Source organism: Schistocerca serialis, chromosome 1 (assembly GCF_023864345.2).
Source record: "Schistocerca serialis cubense isolate TAMUIC-IGC-003099 chromosome 1, iqSchSeri2.2, whole genome shotgun sequence".
Lineage (NCBI taxonomy): Eukaryota > Metazoa > Arthropoda > Insecta > Orthoptera > Acrididae > Schistocerca > Schistocerca serialis.
In genome coordinates this window covers 799,204,956-799,213,481 of record NC_064638.1, presented here as the reverse complement: position 1 = coordinate 799,213,481, position 8,526 = coordinate 799,204,956, and positions in this window count along the sequence as shown.

The window sequence follows — 8,526 nt, the reverse complement described above, 5'->3', positions numbered from 1 at the left end:
AACATGGTACTAGCAGTAAAAGGTAGCCCATATCACTAGCTAGTGGGATAAGGATATCATGTAGAACAAAGTGGGAACTATATCAAAATGTTAGAAGTGGTCAGAATCAAGCTACAGTAACTCATTACAAAGAGTACTGTAAGGTGCTTAAAAATGTTATTAGGAAGGCAAAGAGTATGTGGTATGCAAATAGAACAGCTATTCACAAGATAAAATTGAAACCATATGGTCAGTTGTGAAGAAAGTGTCTGATCAGCAGCACAAGTTCGACAATATAAAGTCAGTTCATAATAAAAATATTTCTTTTACTGACAAATCAGATATATGTACAGTATTTAACAATCATTTTCTGAGCATTGTTGGGAATTAAATAAAAATTTAGTTTCTGCAGGGAATGCTATAACTCTCTTGGCAAATACCATTCCGAGATTGATGTCTGAAATGCTCCTCTGTGATATAGACAAGGGGGAGATTGAGTCAATAATTAAATACTGGAGACTAAGGACACTAATGTGTATGATGGAGTGCTTAGCAGAATATTAAAGTATTGTGCTGCACATATTAGCCCTGTATTTATCCATTTTTGTAATTTTTCCTTTAGGAATGGTCAGTTTCCTGAACAATTGAGGTACTCAGTAGTAAAGCCGCTTCATAAAAAGGGAGAAAGGGATAATGTAGACAGTTTTAGAATCTCTTTCTATGCCATCAGTGTTTGCTAAAGTTAATGAAAAGGCTGTGTATGTAAGGATAATTGGTCATTTTATATCACGCTATTTGCTATCAAATGTTGCGATGGTGCAGGATATGCTTTTCCTTGTGCTGTGCAGGCTGGATGTAAAAGCAGCATTGATAAAAAAAACACCGTCTAATACCTACATTTACTGAGGCCGCGCAGCTCTAGTAATGAAATAAAGTCCTGTAGAAAAACTGCATTACAAAATTTATCGGGCAGTAAGAAAATGGATCGGCTTCTGGAAAATAATGTCCGAAATTTCCACACAAAATGGTTTATTTTCTTCATCTACCCAAAGAAAAGGTACTATTCAGTCCACGTTTAAACTACTGGCTATTTTCTTCACATTCACAATTCGTACACTCATTTCACATGCACAGCAGCCAGAAATCTGTACGAATCCAACCCAAATTAAACAACGTTATCACAGTCATTAATTTCGCTACTAATATCAGTTATTACATTCGATCCTTCTTGTGGATTTCTCAAAAAATAAACTGCTCACCAAAAAATGCTCAGTGGTAGAATACTGCAACATTGCCATGCGCATACTGTGAAGGCCAAATTTCACAATATCTGTCCAGATAAACAGTTCTAGAACTTCTAAACTTCACAAAACCGTCCATAACAATATCAGCATTAGTCACAACTCGTATTAAACGCGAGGAATTCAATATTCCTCACTTTACACATTATTTTGACTCGCACTAGTAACATGACCATCCGCGTTCGAAGCTAACGAGAGACTCCCTTCTTGTGGACTCACTCCCAGAATATCTATCAGGTAACGAGCGGGAATCGTCTCAATTCTGATTGGCTAACCGTACTCCCAGCCAATCAGAATGCTCATTCATGATCATACTCATGTCAAAACTGGCCTGCACCAATCCTTACATACAGACGCCTATACGTCATTCTAATGTACAAATATTAAAGTAATGTTTATTAAACGAAAACGAAAAGGCAATAAATCTGGAAATATTCTTTAGATACAGATAATACTCCAGCGGACTTTCTGGCTGCTCTGTTACAATAGCAAGCACACCTAGATATACGTCATCAGTAAAGCGGGTAATTCCCCTTGGATCAGTTTCCCACAACAGGCTTGTGTAACTCTTGCAGTTTATAATGCAACATTAAAATTTGACGAATGTCCCATTCACTCACATATACTCCCACAATAACAATTTTGTCTTATTTTTATATTACGAAAACGAAAAATAATTGAAGTTTTAATATGAAAATCTCAATTAATTAATTCTGCACACTGAGAATTCTATTTTGGTTTTCGAATTATACCAGAAGATAAACAACTATATTTTCTAACTGAATTTAGTTTCCTAAGTGTTGGGTTTTTTACTTTTTCAGCAATTTTTTTCTATCTCTGAAATTATAATAGTTATAAAGCTGAAATTTGGATGCAATCTTATCCTGAATGTCAAAAGGTAGTGTACCGATTTTGAAAATGATTAAATAATATTTAATATCCTTTACGTAGGTTCTTATAGGTGGTGAATGTACACGTCCAGTAAGAGACATTGGATAGCTTTCCCACGGCAGGTAGTGATAGATGCGCGAGTGTCTCTGGGTTAGGCCAGCAAATGTCAGCCCCCAAAGTTAAATGCAGCTAGCTATCCCATAACAAAAGTTCACTCGGAACAAGTTACGAAACTACACACCCACAAAGAATCTAAAATTTCTCCTGAGCATATTTTATGGTTCTTATTGAGGAGAAGTTTTTTACTATTTTTTTGGTTGAATCTTTAACTACCACAACACTGTTAATCAAAATTTGTTTTCCTCAATTAACTAAATATCTAAGTCACATATTGCACTAGAGTAGCACAAAGTATACAGACAGCTAGTATCCCGGTAGAAACTAAAAGAACTAACCAGAAAGAGAGAGGAATGAAAAGTATGCTTTAATGTGATGATTCAGTAATATGGCAAGAGTTTTATAGAAGCTTTTGTGACTTGTAAAGATGTTGTAAGAGTAATGTGTCAGAGGCAAGAGAGGATTGCCTGCCTAAAGGATAAAAAGAAGTTTTGTATTTGACATCACTTGAAAGCCACAGAGAGGTGGACTTCGGTGTATTTAATATGTTCAGTAGTGTATCTTTCCTGGATATAGTGAATGAGATGTGTTGGAGAGCCAAAGAGAGTTGGCATGAGTTGTGCTTAATGTTTATCTATAAGGACCCTTTTTTGTATGTAATGTATATATATTGTAATTTGATCATGGAATGATGAAGACCCACAGTAACTGACTGGTGATACAGGTGCTTTAAAAGCCACAGAAGTTGCCTGGAGTTAGTTTCAGTTATGTGTATGTAGAGCCACAGTAATTGGCTAACAGTTTCAGTACTGTTCTAAAAGAATTTTTTAAAATTGTCTTGAATATTGTGTATGAGAAGGGCAGAGTGACACAGGTAGTATGAGTTATGTTCAATTTTTCTACATGAACTTTTGGTATTCTTTGCCAATAGTAGTGTATTCCTTATGTAATATGTGTATAATGTGAGGACTTAACTAGGGCCACAAAAGCTGGCAAGGATATTTTTCAGAGATTTTGCAGAGGACTTTTCTATGGAATAGATATTCTTTGTATATAGTATTATGTAAGATGTGTCTCAAAGCTATTGAAGCAGGCATAAGTAAATTTTAGTAACATGATAAAATTGTTTTCTCTTTTTGTAAGATGTATGTAGAAGGAGATACAGGACTGCAGAAGGGTGACTGAATTATTTTCAGTGCTTAATGATTTTGTGTTTCTTTACATAATGTTTAATGATATTTTTTAGAGCCGCAGATGGTGGCAGAGATAACTTTGCAGGATATTTTATGATGTTGTATTTTGTTCTTTGCGTACAATAGCTTATTTGTGTGAAGGCAAGCGTTAAATTAAGTTTTCTGAAAAAGAGTTAAGAAAGAGTGCTTTTATGAAGCAGCAGATTTTGCTCAATCGTTAACAGATTTTCAAAAAGAATTCAATGATGGTGCCATTTTGGGGTACTGTTGATTTCTGTTTTGAGGGACAGTTAATTCACTTTTTACTGAGAGGATTAGTATTAAATGTAACTACTGTAAAGAAAATGTTAAATTGCAATGAAATATGAATTTGCCTGAGAAAGAAATTTTTTGTGTAAATAAGAAGTAAATTGTGGAGGACGGTAAAGTTTTCGAAAACTTTTTCATGGAGTTATTTGCTGTTGAATTTGAGAGCAGCAATTGCTGATTAGAGTATATATGTGTGTTAGGTTAGGATGTATAGATTAAGAGTGGACTCTTAGACGTACTGTATACTGCAGGTACAAAAATATGACAGAACCTGATACAAGATTGAGAGAGAACCAGTTTAGAGACAGAGCTGGACGTTACACCCCCGTGATGAGCCCATGATGTGACGAGCCCTGGATGTGACCCATATGTAAGTGTTGAATAGATGTGATCCGCACCCATTTTATTTATCGGAGACAGTTATCAGAACTCCAACGTGTTGTCAGAGAAATGTTAGGTAAAGAGATGAACACCATATCGAAGGGAATATATTCTGCGATCGGAAAGGACACCCTCCACAGTGCCGAAATTATATTTGTAGACAATTTTTTGGACACTGAAAGAGCGGTAAAGTGATGGAAGGTTAAGAACCTATTTGAAAATTCAAAAAAAGTTTGTAGTTCAAGAGCAAATGTAAAATTTGTCTCATGTAAATATTTTATTAATTCAACTTTGAAAAAAAAATCGAGAATAATTATGAAAGAAAAGTGTGATATGGGAAAAAGATAGAAATATTATGTAAATTAATTTGATTGTATGCTATTCAGTCCTAAACCTTGATATCCAATAAAATTGTATATAACACTATCATGCAGCTTAGATATTTTGTTAATTGAGGAAAACAGATTTTGATTAACAGTGTCATGGTAGTCACAAGTTGTTTCGAGCAAACGTTTGTTTTAGGATAGCTAGCTGCATGTAACTTTGGGGGCTGATATCTGCTGGCTTAACCCAGAGACACAAGCGCATGTGTCACTACCTGCCACGGGAAAGCTATCCAACGTCTCTTACTGAACGTGTCCATTCACCACCTATAAGAACCTACATAAATGATATTAACTATTATTCAATCAGTTTCAAAATCGGTACACTACCTTTCGACATTCAGGAGAAGATTGTATCAAAATTTCAGCTTTATAACTATTATAGTTTCAGAGATAGAAAAAATTGCTGAAAAAGTAAAAAACCCAACACTTAGGAAATTAAATTCAGTTAGGAAATATAATAGTTTATCTTTTGGTAAAATTCGAAAATCAAAACAGAGTTCTCAGTGTGCAGAATTAATTAATCGAGATTTTCATATTAAAACTATTTATTTTTCGCTTTCATAATATAAAAATAAGATAAAATTATTATTGGTGTCTAACATTGTTGTGGGAGCATATGTGAGTGAATGAGAGTGTGTACGTGGGGCATTCGTCAAATTTTAATGTTGCAGTATATACCGTCTTAAGTAACCTGCAAGAGTTACACAGGCCTATTGTGGGAAACTGATCCAAGGGAAATTACCCACTTTGCTGATGACGTATATCTAGGTGTGATTGCTATTGTAACAGAGCAGCCAGAAAGTCCGCCGGAGTATTATCTGTATCTAAAGAATATTTCCAGATTTACTGCCTTTTCGTTTTCGTTTAATAAACATTACTTTAATATTTGTACATTAGAATGACGTATATGCATCTGTATGTAAGGATTGGTGCAGGCCAGTTTTGCTGTGAGTATGCTCATGAATGAGTATTCTGATTGGCAGGGAGTATGGTTAGCCAATCAGAATTGAGACGATTCCCGCTCGTTACCTGGGAGTGAGTCCACAAGAAGGGAGTCTCTCGTTAGCTTCGAACGCGGATGGTCATGTTACTAGTGCGAGTCAAAATAATGTGTAAAGTGAGGAATATTGAATTCCTCGCGTTTAATACGAGTTGTGACTAATGCTGATATTGTTATGGACGGTTTTGTGAAGTTTAGAAGTTCTAGAACTGTTTATCTGGACAGATATTGTGAAATTTGGCCTTCACAGTATGCGCATGGCAATGTTGCAGTATTCTACCACTGAGCATTTTTTGGTGAGCAGTTTATTTTTTGAGAAATCCACAAGAAGGATCGAATGTAATAACTGATATTAGTAGCGAAATTAATGACTGTGATAACGTTGTTTAATTTGGGTTGGATTCGTACAGATTTCTGGCTGCTGTGCATGTGAAATTAGTGTACGAGTTGTGAATGTGAAGAAAATAGCCAGTAGTTTAAACGTGGACTGAATAGTACCTTTTCTTTGGGTAGATGAAGAAAATAAACCATTTTGTGTGGAAATTTCGGACATTATTTTCCAGAAGCCGATCCATTTTCTCGCTGCCCGATAAATTCTTTAATGACATTTTTCTACAGGACTTTATTTCATTACTAGAGTTGTGCGACCTCAGTAATTATAGGTATTAGATGGTGTTTTTTTATCAATGCTGCTTTTACATCATCTTGTAAGTATCTACATTGCGGAGTGGAGGGACATTGAGCAGGCGACGTTCTGAGGTAGGTGAATTCTAATTTGCAGCCTGCACAGCGCAAGGAAAAGCTAACCCCGCACTGCTGCAATTGGTGTATCGGTTTCCGGGAAAAAAGAATAGTGAAGTTTGGATGTGTAGGAACTTTCTAAAAGGCAGCAGTGTTTAAATGGACTCGTAAAGCATTCACATGCGAGTGATAAAGGAACTGTTGGGAGATGATAGACACGCGTGCTAATGAATTATAGTTGGAACTCAGCAGCAACAAACTCGAGTGCAAAGTTACTAGTGAAGTGTACAAGGCAGAGAGAACAACTGACGGTCCGCGATAGCATAGTACGTGCCAACAGCTGAAGATCGACAGGCGCCACACTACAGCAGTAAACGGGGGAAGGAGCAATTTGCAGCCGTGTATGGAGTGCTGGCCCCCAAACTGGATCAGTGGAAGCAGGGGCTGGAGAATGGACCCGCAGTTTCATCTTGCTATGCAGTCATCCAGACAAGGCAAAAGATAAGTAGTGTTCTGCTTAAAATTTTATGTGTGTTAGTGCCAAGAAACTTTGCAGAGTGGATCAGGATATTGTAGATGAGAAACTGAAGGTAGATTTAGGTAATGTAAATTACAATGATGATTAAATGATAGGTAATTTCAGTTTTGACGTATCACAGACAGAGGACAGTGTTCACCTGAGTCATTGTTGTCTAACTATGGTGCAGATAATGAACTGTGTGCAGTGGAAGCTGATGCTAAACATGTACCAGTTACTGTTAACGAAGAAGAGTATTAGCACGGCTTAGCAGAGAATGCTACAATAGCAGTTATTAGTGATCCACAAACTGTATGTCAAACTTGCTTGAACATTATATATAACAAAGGACTCAGATCTATGATGTATGTCGCTCATCGCTTGCGACATCATTGTTATTTCAGAGTTAAGTATTTATTGTCAATCTGCTTTATTAAAATAAAACTATTAATGTTATTTGCTTGAATTGTTGTATAGCACTCCGAGAACACAGCATCCCTTAGGCACACTACTATACGCAACGAGTGGGCAAGCCCCTCAATTCCTTACTTGAGCTGACAAATGATAAATAAGGGGCGATCGAAAAGAAGAAGACCATATAGTTCAGAATCGGTATAACAACCAGAGTAAATCGCCGTGGGCACTGCCACAATCACCCCACCAATGCACCAGAATGAAATACGCATTTGGTAAAACACCATGACTTGCTACGTCTGTAAGCGCCAGCTGCACATCCACGTCCGACAGGAATCATCGATCCTTCAAGGCCTTTTTAAGGGACTGAGAGCGCGATAATAGCATGGGGAGGGATCAGGGCTGTAGGGCAGATGCTTGAGTGCTCCAACTTCAGTTGGCGTCAAGTTCTGAATTGCGACGTTTCCGATATGGGGACGTGCGTCACCATGAAGCAGCAACACTCCTTGGGAACTTGGTGCACCATTCTACAACGGTGGTTTTCGACACAAATTCTGGCCCACACACATTCTCCAGTGGATGTCTACCGACATTTTTCCTTCGGCAGCCAAGTTATGAATAACAGCATGTTGTTCCTGTTTTAACGCATTTTGTAATAACGTCGCCATAGTTACGTTTCCGCATTTACCGCACACACGTCGGAAAGACACGAATGTCACACTAATCCCTTGCCTACATGTCAGTACTTAAACACTGAAAAGCCAAAGAAACTGGTACAACTGCCTAATATCGTTTAGGGCCCACGCAAGGACGCAGAAGTGCCGCAATACGACGTGGCATGGAGTCGACTAAAGTCTGATGTTGGGCTGGAGGGAAGTGACACCATGCATTCTGCAGGGCTGTCGATAAATCCGAAAGAGTATGAGGGAGTGGAGATCTCTTCTGAACGGTACGTTGCAAGGCATCCCAGATATGCTCAGTAATGTTCATGTCTGAGGAGACTGGTGGCCAGCGGAAGTGTTTAAACCAAGAAGAATGTTCCTGGAGCCACTCTGTAGCAATTCTGGACGTTTGGGGTGTCGCAATGTCCTGTTGAAATTTTCCAAGTCCGTCGGAATGCACAGTTGACATGAATGGATACAGGTGATCAGACATGATGCTTACATACGTGTCACCTGTCAGGGTCGTATCTAGACATATCAGGGGTCCCATATCACTCCAACTGCACATGCCCCACACCATTACAGACCCTTCACCAGATTGAACAGTCCCCTGCTGACATGTAGAATCCATGGAT